This window comes from Haliotis rubra, unplaced genomic scaffold, assembly GCF_003918875.1.
Source record: "Haliotis rubra isolate DU_JTF1 unplaced genomic scaffold, ASM391887v1 Scf1393, whole genome shotgun sequence".
NCBI lineage: Eukaryota > Metazoa > Mollusca > Gastropoda > Lepetellida > Haliotidae > Haliotis > Haliotis rubra.
Window position 1 is genome coordinate 105,732 of NW_025765329.1, and position 13,179 is coordinate 118,910.

The window sequence follows — 13,179 nt, forward strand, 5'->3', positions numbered from 1 at the left end:
ACGTCCGATAGACAATATCACGCATGAAGACACTCACAGATCCGACAGACAATAACACGCATGAAGACACCCACAGATCCGATAGACAATAACAAGAATGAAGACACTCACAGAGCTCCAGAGTCACGAGGACACTCACAGAGCTCCAATAGACAAATACAGTTACGAAGACATTCACAGAGCTCCAATAGACAATTGGAGTCACGAAGTCACGAAGACACTCACACAGATCCAGAGTCATGAAGACACTCACAGAACTCCAATGGACAATTTCAGTCACGAAGACATTCACATAACTCCGATAATGAAGTTACAGTCATGAGGACATTCACTAAATGTTTACTTTTAGCCCAGCGGATAAGTGATCAAATTGTGCACTTCGTGTTACAAGCATGAAATTTGGCATGATTGTAGCTTATACCATTCTTATTAAATAAAGATCGAGAGGCCTCGCAGATTTTTTATATTTTTCATATTTTGGGAAAAAAAAGTGAAAAATGATAATTTTTTCTACTATTTTCATCATAACTTTTTCTAATATTCTCCAATTCTCATAAATCATATATCAAATTGTAGAATATTCATAGCTGATTATTTTCCATACATACATGTCTTGTCTATCTTTAATGGTTAGGTCTATGGAAGTCAATTTATATCATGACAACCCGGAAAAGGGTAAATTGACGGACATTTTTCAAAATGGCCACCAAATCGACTACAACAGTAAAATAAGTATGAGATCATCCCATGATCTAACATTTTTTTATCATTTCTTAGCAAATTCAAAAGGAAAAGCCTCGTAGATATTGGCCATTAGATGTTTGGTGAAATGTAGAGTGTGCTGGAAATAACTTCATTGTTGGTGGCGCTTCGATCGTCTAGTGGCATCCGAAAGTTTTAATATCAGTAAATCAGTTCAGCTGAGATGCCTGCCCCTGTGTCTTAGGATACTAGTAGAACTCACATATTACTATGGGATTTTCTTCGACATTTAATACGCTTAATTCTTGTTAATCTATGTTGAAAGCATGACTTTCTTTCATGTGTGACATTACATTAAGATAAATATCCATCCTATGAAAGTCAGAGAGCTGATCAAGCAGGTGATAATTTTGTACTTAAAAAAATGTTGGTTTTCCTTAATAAAAACCTACAAATTACGATACACATAACAATCTTGGTATTCTGGCGTTGATGTGAGCGTCTTGTGCTGGCAATATTGGTATTGTGGGGTTGATGTGAACGTCTTGTGCTGCCAATCCTTGTATTGTAGGTGCGAAGTGAGCCTCTTGTGCAGGCAATCCTTGTATTGTGGGGGTGATGTGAGCCTCTTGTGCAGGCAATCCTTGTATTGTGGGGGTGATGTGAGCCTCTTGTGCAGGCAATCCTTGTATTGTGGGGGTGATGTGAGCCTCTTGTGCAGGCAATCCTTGTATTGTGGGGGTGATGTGAGCCTCTTGTGCAGGCAATCCTTGTATTGTGGGGGTGATGTGAGCGTCTTGAGATGGCAATCTTTGTATTGTGGGGGTGATGTGAGCCTCTTGTGCTGGCAATCCTTGTATTGTGGGGGTGATGTGAGCCTCTTGTGCTGGCAATCCTTGTATTGTGGGGTGATGTGAGCCTCTTGTGCAGGCAATCCTTGTATTGTGGGGTGATGTGATCGTCTCTTGGAGATGGCAATCTTTGTATTGTAGGTGCGATGTGAGCTTCTTGTGCTGGCAATCCTTGTATTATAGGTGCGATGTGAGCCTCTTGTGCAGGCAATCCTTGTATTGTAAGAAGGGGGTGATGTGAGCCTCTTGTGCAGGCAATCCTTGTATTGTGGGGGTGATGTGAGCCTCTTGTGCAGGCAATCCTTGTATTGTGGGGGTGATGTGAGCCTCTTGTGCAGGCAATCCTTGTATTGTGGGGGTGATGTGAGCGTCTTGAGATGGCAATCTTTGTATTGTAGGTGCGATGTGAGCTTCTTGTGCTGGCAATCCTTGTATTATAGGTGCGATGTGAGCCTCTTGTGCAGGCAATCCTTGTATTGTGGGGGTGATGTGAGCCTCTTGTGCAGGCAATCCTTGTATTGTGCGGGTGATGTGAGCCTCTTGTGATGTCAATCTTTGCATTGTGGGGGTGATGTGAGCCTCTTGTGATGGCAATCTTTGTATTGTGGGGGTGATGTGAGCCTCTTGTGATGTCAATCTTTGCATTGTGGGGGTGAAGTGAGCCTCTTGTGCTGGCAATCCTTGTATTGTGGGGGTGATGTGAGCCTCTTGTGATGGCAATCTTTGTATTGTAGGTGCGATGTGAGCTTCTTGTGCAGGCAATCCTTGTATTATAGGTGCGATGTGAGCCTCTTGTGCAGGCAATCCTTGTATTGTGGGGGTGATGTGAGCCTCTTGTGATGGCAATCTTTGTATTGTGGGGGTGATGTGAACGTCTTGTGCTGGCAATCTTTGTATTGTGGGGGTGATGTGATCGTCTTGAGATGGCAATCTTTGTATTGTGCGGGTGATGTGAAAGTCTTGTGCTGGTAATCTTTCTATCGTGCGGGTGATGTGATCGTCTTGAGATGGCAATCTTTGTATTGTGCGGGTGATGTGAGCCTCTTGTGTTGGCAATCTTTGTATTGTGGGTGTGATGTGAGCCTCTTGTGCTGGTAATCTTTGTATTGTGGGGGTGATGTGAGCCTCTTGTGCTGGTAATCTTTGTATTGTGGGGGTGATGTGAGCCTCTTGTGCTGGTAATCTTTGTATTGTGGGGGTGATGTGAGCCTCTTTAGCTGGCAATCTTTGTATTATGGGGGTGATGTGAGCCTTTTGTGCTGGTAATCTTTGTATTGTGGCGGTGATGTGAGCCTCTTTAGCTGGCAATCTTTGTATTATGGGGGTGATGTGAGCCTTTTGTGCTGGTAATCTATGTATTATGGGGGTGATGTGAGCCTCTTGTGCTGGCAATCTTTGTATTGTGGGGTGATGTGATCGTCTTGAGATGGCAATCTTTGTATCTTGCGGGTGATGTGAACGTCTTGTGCTGGCAATCCTTGTATTGTGGGGGTGATGTGAGCGTCTTGAGCTGGCAATCTTTGTATTGTGGGGTGATGTGAACGTCTTGTGCTGGTAATCTTTGTATTGTGGGGGTGATGTGAACGTCTTGACATGGCAATCTTTGTATTGTGGGGGTGATGTGAGCGTCTTGTGCTGGCAGTCTTTGTATTGGGGGTGATGTGAACGTCTTGTGCTGGCAATCTTTGTATTGGGGGGGTGATGTGAACGTCTTGTGCTGGTAATCCTTGTATTGTGGGGTGATGTGAACGTCTTGTGCTGGCAATCTTTGTATTGTGGGGGTGATGTGATCGTCTTGAGATGGCAATCTTTGTATTGTGCGGGTGATGTGAACGTCTTGTGCTGGTAATCTTTCTATCGTGCGGGTGATCTGATCGTCTTGAGATGGCACTCTTTGTATTGTGCGCAGGTGATGTGAGCCTCTTGTGCTGGCAAACTTTGTATTGTGGGGGTGATGTGAGCCTCTTGTGCTGGTAATCTTTGTATTGTGGGGGTGATGTGAGCCTCTTGTGCTGGTAATCTTTGTATTGTGTGGCGGTGATGTGAGCCTCTTGTGCTGGTAATCTTTGTATTGTAAGGGGTGATGTGAGCCTTGTGTGCTGGTAATCTTTGTATTGTAGGGGTGATGAGCCTCTTGTGCTGGGCAATCTTTGTATTGTGGGGGCGATGTGAGCCTTTTGTGCTGGTAATCCTTGTATTGTGGGGGTGATGTGAGCCTCTTGTGATGGCAATCTTTGTATTGTAGGTGCGATGTGAGCTTCTTGTGCAGGCAATCCTTGTATTATAGGTGCGATGTGAGCCTCTTGTGCAGGCAATCCTTGTATTGTGGGGGTGATGTGAGCCTCTTGTGATGGCAATCTTTGTATTGTGGGGGTGATGTGAACGTCTTGTGCTGGCAATCTTTGTATTGTGGGGGTGATGTGATCGTCTTGAGATGGCAATCTTTGTATCTTGCGGGTGATGTGAACGTCTTGTGCTGGCAATCCTTGTATTGTAGGGTGATGTGAACGTCTTGTGCTGGCAATCTTTGTATTGTGGGGGTGATGTGATCGTCTTGAGATGGCAATCTTTGTATTGTGCGGGTGATGTGAACGTCTTGTGCTGGTAATCTTTCTATCGTGCGGGTGATCTGATCGTCTTGAGATGGCACTCTTTGTATTGTGCGGGTGATGTGAGCCTCTTGTGCTGGCAAACTTTGTATTGTGCGGGTGATGTGAGCCTCTTGTGCTGGTAATGTTTGTATTGTGGGGGTGATGTGAGCCTCTTGTGCTGGTAATCTTTGTATTGTGGCGGTGATGAGAGCCTCTTGTGCTGGTAATCTTTGTATTGTGGGGGTGATGTGAGCCTTGTGTGCTGGTAATCTTTGTATTGTGGGGTGATGTGATCGTCTTGAGATGGCAACCTTTGTATCTTGCGGGTGATGTGAACGTCTTGTGCTGGTAATCCTTGTATTGTGGGGGTGATGTGAGCGTCTTGAGATGGCAATCTTTGTATTGTGGGGTGATGTGAACGTCTTGTGCTGGCAATCTTTGTATTGTGGGGGTGATGTGATCGTCTTGTGCTGTTAATCTTTGTATTGTGGGGGTGATGTGAGCCTCTTGTGCTGGTAATCTTTGTATTGTGGCGGTGATGTGAGAGTCTTGAGATGGCAATCTTTGTATTGTGGGGTGATGTGAGCGCCTTGTGCAGGCAATCTTTGTATTGTGGGGGTGATGTGAACGTCTTGACATGGCAATCTTTGTATTGTGCGGGTGATGTGAGCGATTTGTGCTGGTAATGTTTGTATTGTGGGGGTGATGTGAGCCTCTTGTGCAGGCACTCTTTGTATTGTGGGGGTGATGTGAACGTCTTGACATGGCAATCTTTGTATTGTGCGGGTGATGTGAACGTCTTGTGCTGGTAATCTTTGTATTGTGGCAGTGATGTGAGCCTCTTGTGATGGCAATCTTTGTATTGTGGGGGTGATGTGAGCCTTTTGTGCTGGTAATCTTTGTATTGTGGCGGTGATGTGAGCCTCTTGTGCAGGCACTCTTTGTATTGTGGGGGTGATGTGAGCCTTTTGTGCTGGTAATCTTTGTATTGTGGGGGTGATGTGAGCCTCTTGAGCTGGCAATCTTTGTATTGTAGGGTGATGAGATCGTCTTGAGATGGCAATCTTTGTATCTTGCGGGTGATGTGAACGTCTTGTGCTGGCAATCCTTGTATTGTGGGGTGATGTAAGCGTCTTGAGATGGCAATCTTTGTATTGTGGGGTGATGTGAACGTCTTGTGCTGGCAATCTTTGTATTGTGGGGGTGATGTGAGCCTCTTGTGCTGGTAATCTTTGTATTGTGGCGGTGATGTGAACGTCTTGTGCTGGTAATCTTTGTATTGTGGCAGTGATGTGAGCGTCTTGTGATGGCAATCTTTGTATTGTGGGGGTGATGTGAGCCTTTTGTGCTGGTAATCTTTGTATTGTGGCGGTGATGTGAGCCTCTTGTGCAGGCAATCTTTGTATTGTGGGGGTGATGTGAGCCTTTTGTGCTGGTAATCTTTTGTATTGTGGGGGTGATGTGAGCCCTTTGAGCTGGCAATCTTTCTTTGTATTGATGGGTGATGAGATCGTCTTGAGATGGCAATCTTTGTATCTTGCGGGTGATGTGAACGTCTTGTGCTGGCAATCCTTGTATTGTGGGGTGATGTAAGCGTCTTGAGATGGCAATCTTTGTATTGTGGGGTGATGTGAACGTCTTGTGCTGGCAATCTTTGTATTGTGGGGGTGATGTGAGCCTCTTGTGCTGGTAATCTTTGTATTGTGGGGGTGATGTGAGCCTCTTGTACTGGTAATCTTTGTATTGTGGCGGTGATGTGAGCGTCTTGAGATGGCAATCTTTGTATTGTGCGGGTGATGTGAGCGTTTTGTGATGGCAATCTTTGTATTGTGGGGGTGATGTGAACGTCTTGTGCTGGCAATCTTTGTATTGTGAGGGTGATGTGATCGTCTTGTGTTGGTATTCTTTGTATTGTGCGGGTGATGTGAGCCTCTTGTGCTGGTAATGTTTGTATTGTGGCGGTGATGTGAGCGTCTTGAGATGGCAATCTTTGTATTGTGGGGTGATGTGAACGTCTTCTGCTGGCAATCTTTGTATTGTGGGGGTGATGTGAGCCTCTTGTGCTGGTAATCTTTGTATTGTGCGGGTGATGTGAGCGTTTTGTGATGGCAATCTTTGTATTGTGGGGTGATGTGAACGTCTTCTGCTGGCAATCTTTGTATTGTGGGGGTGATGTGAGCCTCTTGTGCTGGTAATGTTTGTATTGTGGCGGTGATGTGAGCGTCTTGAGATGGCAATCTTTGTATTGTGGGGTGATGTGAACGTCTTCTGCTGGCAATCTTTGTATTGTGGGGGTGATGTGAGCCTCTTGTGCTGGTAATCTTTGTATTGTGGGGGTGATGTGAACGTCTTGACATGGCAATCTTTGTATTGTGGGGGTGATGTGAGCCTCTTGTGCTGGTAATCTTTGTATTGTGGCGGTGATGTGAACGTCTTGAGATGGCAATCTTTGTATTGTGGGGGTGATGTGAGCCTTTTGTGCTGGTAATCTTTGTATTGTGGGGGTGATGTGAGCCTTTTGTGCTGGCAATCTTTGTATTGTGCGGGTGATGCGATCGTCTTGAGATGGCAATCTTTGTATCTTGCGGGTGATGTGAACGTCTTGTGCTGGCAATCCTTGTATTGTGGGGGTGATGTGAGCGTCTTGAGATGGCAATCTTTGTATTGTGGGGTGATGTGAACGTCTTGTGCTGGCAATCTTTGTATTGTGGGGGTGATGTTTTCGTCTTGTGTTGGTAATCTTTGTATTGTGGGGGTGATGTGAGCCTCTTGTGCTGGTAATCTTTGTATTGTGGCGGTGATGTGAGCGTCTTGAGATGGCAATCTTTGTATTGTGCGGGTGATGTGAGCGTCTTGTGCTGGCAATCTTTGTATTGTGGGGGTGATGTGAACGTCTTGACATGGCAATCTTTGTATTGTGGGGTGATGTGAACGTCTTGTGCTGGTAATCTTTGTATTGTGGGGGTGATGTGATCGTCTTGAGATGGCAATCTTTGTATTGTGGGGATGATGCGAACGTCTTGTGCTGACAAACTTTGTTTTGTGGGGGTGATGTGAACGTCTTGTGCTGGCAATCTTTGTATTGTGGGGGTGATGTGATCGTCTTCAGATGGCAATCTTTGTATTGTGAGGGTGATGTGAACGTCTTGTGCTGGCAATCTTTGTATTGTGGGGGTGATGTGATCGTCTTGTGTTGGTAATCTTTGTATTGTGGGGGTGATGTGAGCCTCTTGTGCTGGTAATCTTTGTATTGTGGCGGTGATGTGAGCGTCTTGAGATGGCAATCTTTGTATTGTGCGGGTGATGTGAGCGTCTTGTGCTGGCAATCTTTGTATTGGTGGGGTGATGTGAACGTCTTGACATGGCAATCTTTGTATTGTGGGGTGATGTGAACGTCTTGTGCTGGTAATCTTTGTATTGTGGGGGTGATGTGATCGTCTTGAGATGGCAATCTTTGTATTGTGGGGGTGATGTGAACGTCTTGTGCTGGCAATCTTTGTATTGTGGGGGTGATGTGATCGTCTTGTGTTGGTAATCTTTGTATTGTGCGGGTGATGTGAGCCTCTTGTGCTGGTAATCTTTGTATTGTGGGGTGATGTGAGCGTCTTGGGATGGCAATCTTTGTATTGTGCGGGTGATGTGAGCGTCTTGTGCTGGCAATCTTTGTATTGTGGGGGTGATGTGAACGTCTTGACATGGCAATCTTTGTATTGTGGGGTGATGTGAACGTCTTGTGCTGGTAATCTTTGTATTGTGGGGGTGATGTGATCGTCTTGAGATGGCAATCTTTGTATTGTGGGGGTGATTTGAACGTCTTGTGCTGGCAAACTTTGTATTGTGGGGGTGATGTGAACGTCTTGTGCTGGCAATCTTTGTATTGTGGGGGTGATGTGATCGTCTTCAGATAGCAATCTTTGTATTGTGAGGGTGATGTGAGCCTCTTGTGCTGGTAATCTTTGTATCGTGAGGGTGATGTGATCTTCTTGAGATGGCAATCTTTGTATTGTCGGGGTGATGTGAACGTCTTGTGCTGGTAATCTTTGTATCGTGGAGGTGATGTGATCGTCTTGAGATGGCAATCTTTGCATTGTGGGGGTGATGTGAACGTCTTGTGCTGACAAACTTTGTTTTGTGGGGGTGATGTGAACGTCTTGTGCTGGCAAACTTTGTATTGTGGGGGTGATGTGAACGTCTTGTGCTGGAAAATTTTGTATTGTGGGGGTGATGTGATCGTCTTGTGATTGCAATCTTTGTATTGTGGGGGTGATGTGAGCGTCTTGAGATTGCAATCTTTGTATTGTGGGGGCGATATGAGCCTCTTGTGCTGGCAATCCTTGTATTGTGGGGGTGATGTTGTCGTTTTGAGGTGGCAATCTTTGTATTGTGCGGATGATGTGAGCGTCTTGTGCTTGCAATCTTTGTATTGTGCGGGTGATTTGATCGTCTTGAGATGGCAATCTTTGTATTGTGGGGTGATGTGAGCCTCTTGTGCTGGTAATCTTTGTATTGTGGGGGTGATGTGATCGTCTTGAGATGGCAATCTTTGTATTGTGAGGGTGATGTGAACGTCTTGTGCTGGTAATCTTTGTATTGTGCGGGTGATGTGATCGTCTTGAGATGGCACTCTTTGTATTGTGGGGGTGATGTGAGCCTCTTGTGCTGGCAATCTTTGTATTGTTGCGGTGATGTGAACGTATTGAGCTGGCAATCTTTGTATTGTGGCGGCGATGTGAACGTATTGAGCTGGCAATCTTTGTATTGTGCGGGTGATGTGAGCGTCTTGAGCTGGCAATCCTTGTATTGTGGGGGTGATATGATCGTCTTGCGATGGCAATCATTGTATTGTGGAAGTGATGTGAGCGTCTTGTGCTGGCAAACCTTGTATTGTAGGGGTGATGTGTTCGTCTTGAGATGGCACTCCTTGTACTATGGGGGTGATGTGAGCGTCTTGTATTGTGGGAGTGATGTGAGCGTCTTGTGCTGGCAATACTGGTACTGAGAGGGTGATGTGAGTGTCCTGAGATGGCAATCTTCGTATTGTGGGGGTGCATGGTGTGAGCGTCTTGTGCTGGCAGTCCTTGTATTGTAGGGGTGATGTGATCGTCTTGAGCTGGCAATACTGGCATTGAAAGGGTGATGTGAGCATCCTGAGCTTGCAATACTGGTATTGTGGGGGCGATGTGAGTGTCATGTGCTGGCAATACTGGTTCTGTAGGTGCGATGTGAGCCTCTTGTATTGTGGTGGTGATGTGAGCGTCCTGGCAATACTGTTATAGTAGGGGTGATGTGAGGCATTTCATAGGTCAACTCGTCACAATATGGCTGGAATATTGCCGATGTGACGTTAAATATTAACCAGTAAGGGACACCCACGTAATTTCTTTTAAGTCTCTCTCAAAGACAACAGATCGTCTTTCCAATTAGATTTTTTCCCCATTCCCGTTGGCATGGTGTGCAAACCATAGAATCCTGCCCTACATGACGAACCATCACCCAGTTCCAGTGTTGGATATGACGACTCAGCCCAGGCATGGGATGACTCCATGATGCCAAGTTCTCCTGTGACGTGGAAAGGTAACCAATGAATGCCCCGAGCTTGCGTCTCCTTCATGGATTGATCGATCACGGCGAAATATATTTTGTTCAGCGTTTCTTATTGAAACCTAGACCATCCTTTGTCCATACAATATGTGCTAATGATTACTATTTTTGTGTTCTTCTATTAGCCGCGAGGACTATATTTTTCACAAACAAAGTGATTAAAATTTTTAAACGGCCTTCGGCAAATTTTCTATAACACTTTCTGCTTCTTTATAACATAACAGTTTTGGTTTCTTTTTAACATGGGTGTACACTTTCAAGTATGTGAATGCTTTATAAAGAGTGAGGTCTTTTTGTAATGACCAAACTAAACTACCGGGCAAACGAACGTTATCACCGACTTCACTTGACAAGATAATAGAAACAAAGACGTATGTGAGATTTATCATAATTATTTTACAAACATAAATCATCTTCCAATAATTTGACCGATTCCAATAATTTGCAATTCATTGCAATGCTGGTCTTGCATTTTCCGCCATTCATTAATAAATAGTCAAGGGGTCAAAATTGAAATCAGCGTTCATTCAAAAGTGGATAATGAGTGACATAATGAGATAGCAGTCAGGTCATCAATAGCTAATGTGTGACCACCCTGTACATCCATACACGCCAACACACGTCTCCATCGGGGGATGAAGTCAGCAGGAATCCTGTTCTATGAGTCATGTAGTCATACAGAGTATGTTCAAGTTCCTGTCGAGTTGCTGGATGTGGTACACGCTGTCTCAGCTGACGATCAAGATGATCCCAGAGATGTTCAATGAGGTTCATGTCTGGAGAACGCGCTGGCTAAGGCAATACGTTGACGTTAACGTTGTGCATGTATTCTCGAATAGTTCTGGTGGTGTGAGGCCTTGTGTAGTCGTGCTGAAAATTACTTCTCTTGGCTGGTGTCGGATAAAGGGCACCACAAAAAGTCTCAACACATCATCCCTGTATTGCTGGGCATTCAGATTTCCTCGGATGATATTGTTCTCCTGCAACAAATGGCGCCTCATGCCATGAACGCAGTCTCCTCTACGTTGAAAAAGTCAAACTCTGCCATCGTTTCTGAACCGACTGAACCGACTTTCATCTGTAAAGAGCACTCTCTCAAAATCACGTCGTTGCCACCGACGGACAGTGCGTGCCCACTGCTGTCTTCGTTGACAGTTTAGACGGGTCAAGGCCATTCCACTGAATTAACGGTAAGCTCTTATACCAGCCATACCCAGTCGTCGAAGGATTGTTCGTCTGCTGATGGCGTGTCTTAGTGCAGTCGCCGCCGCTGACGTCGCCGTCACGAATCTGTTTCGGAGGTGGATCTGCCTGATGTAGCGGTCTTCGGACGGTCTTCCCGATCTTGGGTCTGGCGTGTTTGCTGGTAGCTGTTTATCAAGTTACTGATGGTGGCCTGGCTGCAGTTGAAGGTTCTTGCTAGCCGACGTTGTGAAGCCCCCAGATTGTCCAAAGCGAGCCCCCTGTCTCGTTACGCTTGCGTACGTTCGTGGGTTTCTTTTTAGGTTAATGCATGTTTGCTCTTCCCAACATAGGTATTTATGCCACAGGGATGCATCCTCAACGTGTCATCGTCCTTCAAGTGTAGTCGTCCTTCAAATATAATCCTCGTTCATGAGTCCTCCTCTATCATGTGTCATCATCCCTCAAGTGTAGTCGTCCTTCAAGTATAATCGTCGTTCATGAGTCCTCCTCTATCATGTGTCATCATCCCTCAAGTGTAGTCGTCCTTCAAATATAATCCTCGTTCATGAGTCCTCCTCTATCATGTGTCATCATCCCTCAAGTGTAGTCGTCCTTCAAGTATAATCCTCGTTCATGAGTCCTCCTCTATCATGTGTCATCATCCCTCAAGTGCCATCATCCTTCAAGTGCAGACATTAAATATAATGATAACAATGAAAGCATGTACAACATATACAATCTTAATATGACAAAATTGATTTCCTTTTTTCGAATGCATAAAAAAAATATTTAGCAGTATTCAAGGAAATGTCTACATTTTTGGATGATAACAACGAATTTGATTTTAGTATATTGGGGAAAACATAGAATTGCAACAAAAGATATTTACATCTTAATTCAATGTAGGCTGGACAGATAAGTAAGAAGTGATATTCATTTTCAGTTACGGTTAAGTTACACATTTTGCATTTTCTTTGTTCCCGGGGAACGTTATAGTAACGACCTCTTTCAATTTCTAAACTATGTGAACTTAACCTAAATCGTGATAAACAAGATCTATATTTGGATACAGTATTATGAGTTAAGTATGTGTCACAAGAAATCGTTAATTTAAAATTACAATACGTAAACATTTTAGGGCTCTCAGATAAATCACTGTGCCAAACTTGCCGACAATTATCTTTCAGTCGTTGAAAAAACAATTTAACTAAAACGTTTTTATCTCCGTAAGTATGTGATACCAAAACATCACCAAAACCTAATTTAAATATGATATTTCTAACTTTGGTAACCCAGTTCTCATAGCCTTGCTCATCATACATACGAATCATATTGTAACATTTTCGAGGCAAACGGCATTCGGGCATGTTAAGAAGATTTAACCAATATTTAATACATTTTAAAACAGCAGATAATTGAATAGGATATCTACCACACTCGTCTAATACTCCATTATTGGACGTTGATAACTTAACGTTTAGAAAACTTTTGCAAGCATATAAATGTACTTTTTCCAGTTCTTCCACATTATTAAGCCCCCAAATTTCTGCCCCGTAGAGGAGAATTGGTGTTATCTTTGTATCGAATAATTTGAAGTACAGATGAGGCGAGTGTGGTTTCAAACAATGTATACTGCTAAGAAGTAATGACAGCATTTTTCTGGCTTGAATAGAAATATTGTCAAACGCTTTCGACCACTGTAACCTATTACTAAAATACAATCCGAGATAACAATATCCTGAAACAACTTCAACAACACTACCATTATAAAACCATTTTTCAACCGAGATAAACCACCTCCATTCTTAAAAACTACAATTTTAGTTTTATGCATATTGACTGACAATTTCCATTCTGAACAGTACCTGCTAAGAATATCTAGTTTAAACTGTAGACTTCTCACGCTGTTCCCAAACAAAATAAGATCATCAGCAAATAAAAGAAGAAAAATATGAGTAACATCATCATGAGTGTCATCGTCCTTCAAGTGTCCTCGTACTTCATGTGTCCTCATCCTTCAAGTGTCATCGTCCTTCATGTGTTATCGTCCTTCAAGTGTTATCGTCCTTCACGTGTCATCGTCCTTTAAGTGTCATCGTCTTTCAAGGGTAGTCATCCTCCACGTGTCATCATCCTTCCAGTGTTATCGTCCTTCAAGTGTCCTTTTTGAGTCCTTCATCTGTCATTTGACATCGTCCTTCATATGTCATCATCCTTCAAGTGTCATCGTCCTTCATGTGTCCTTGACA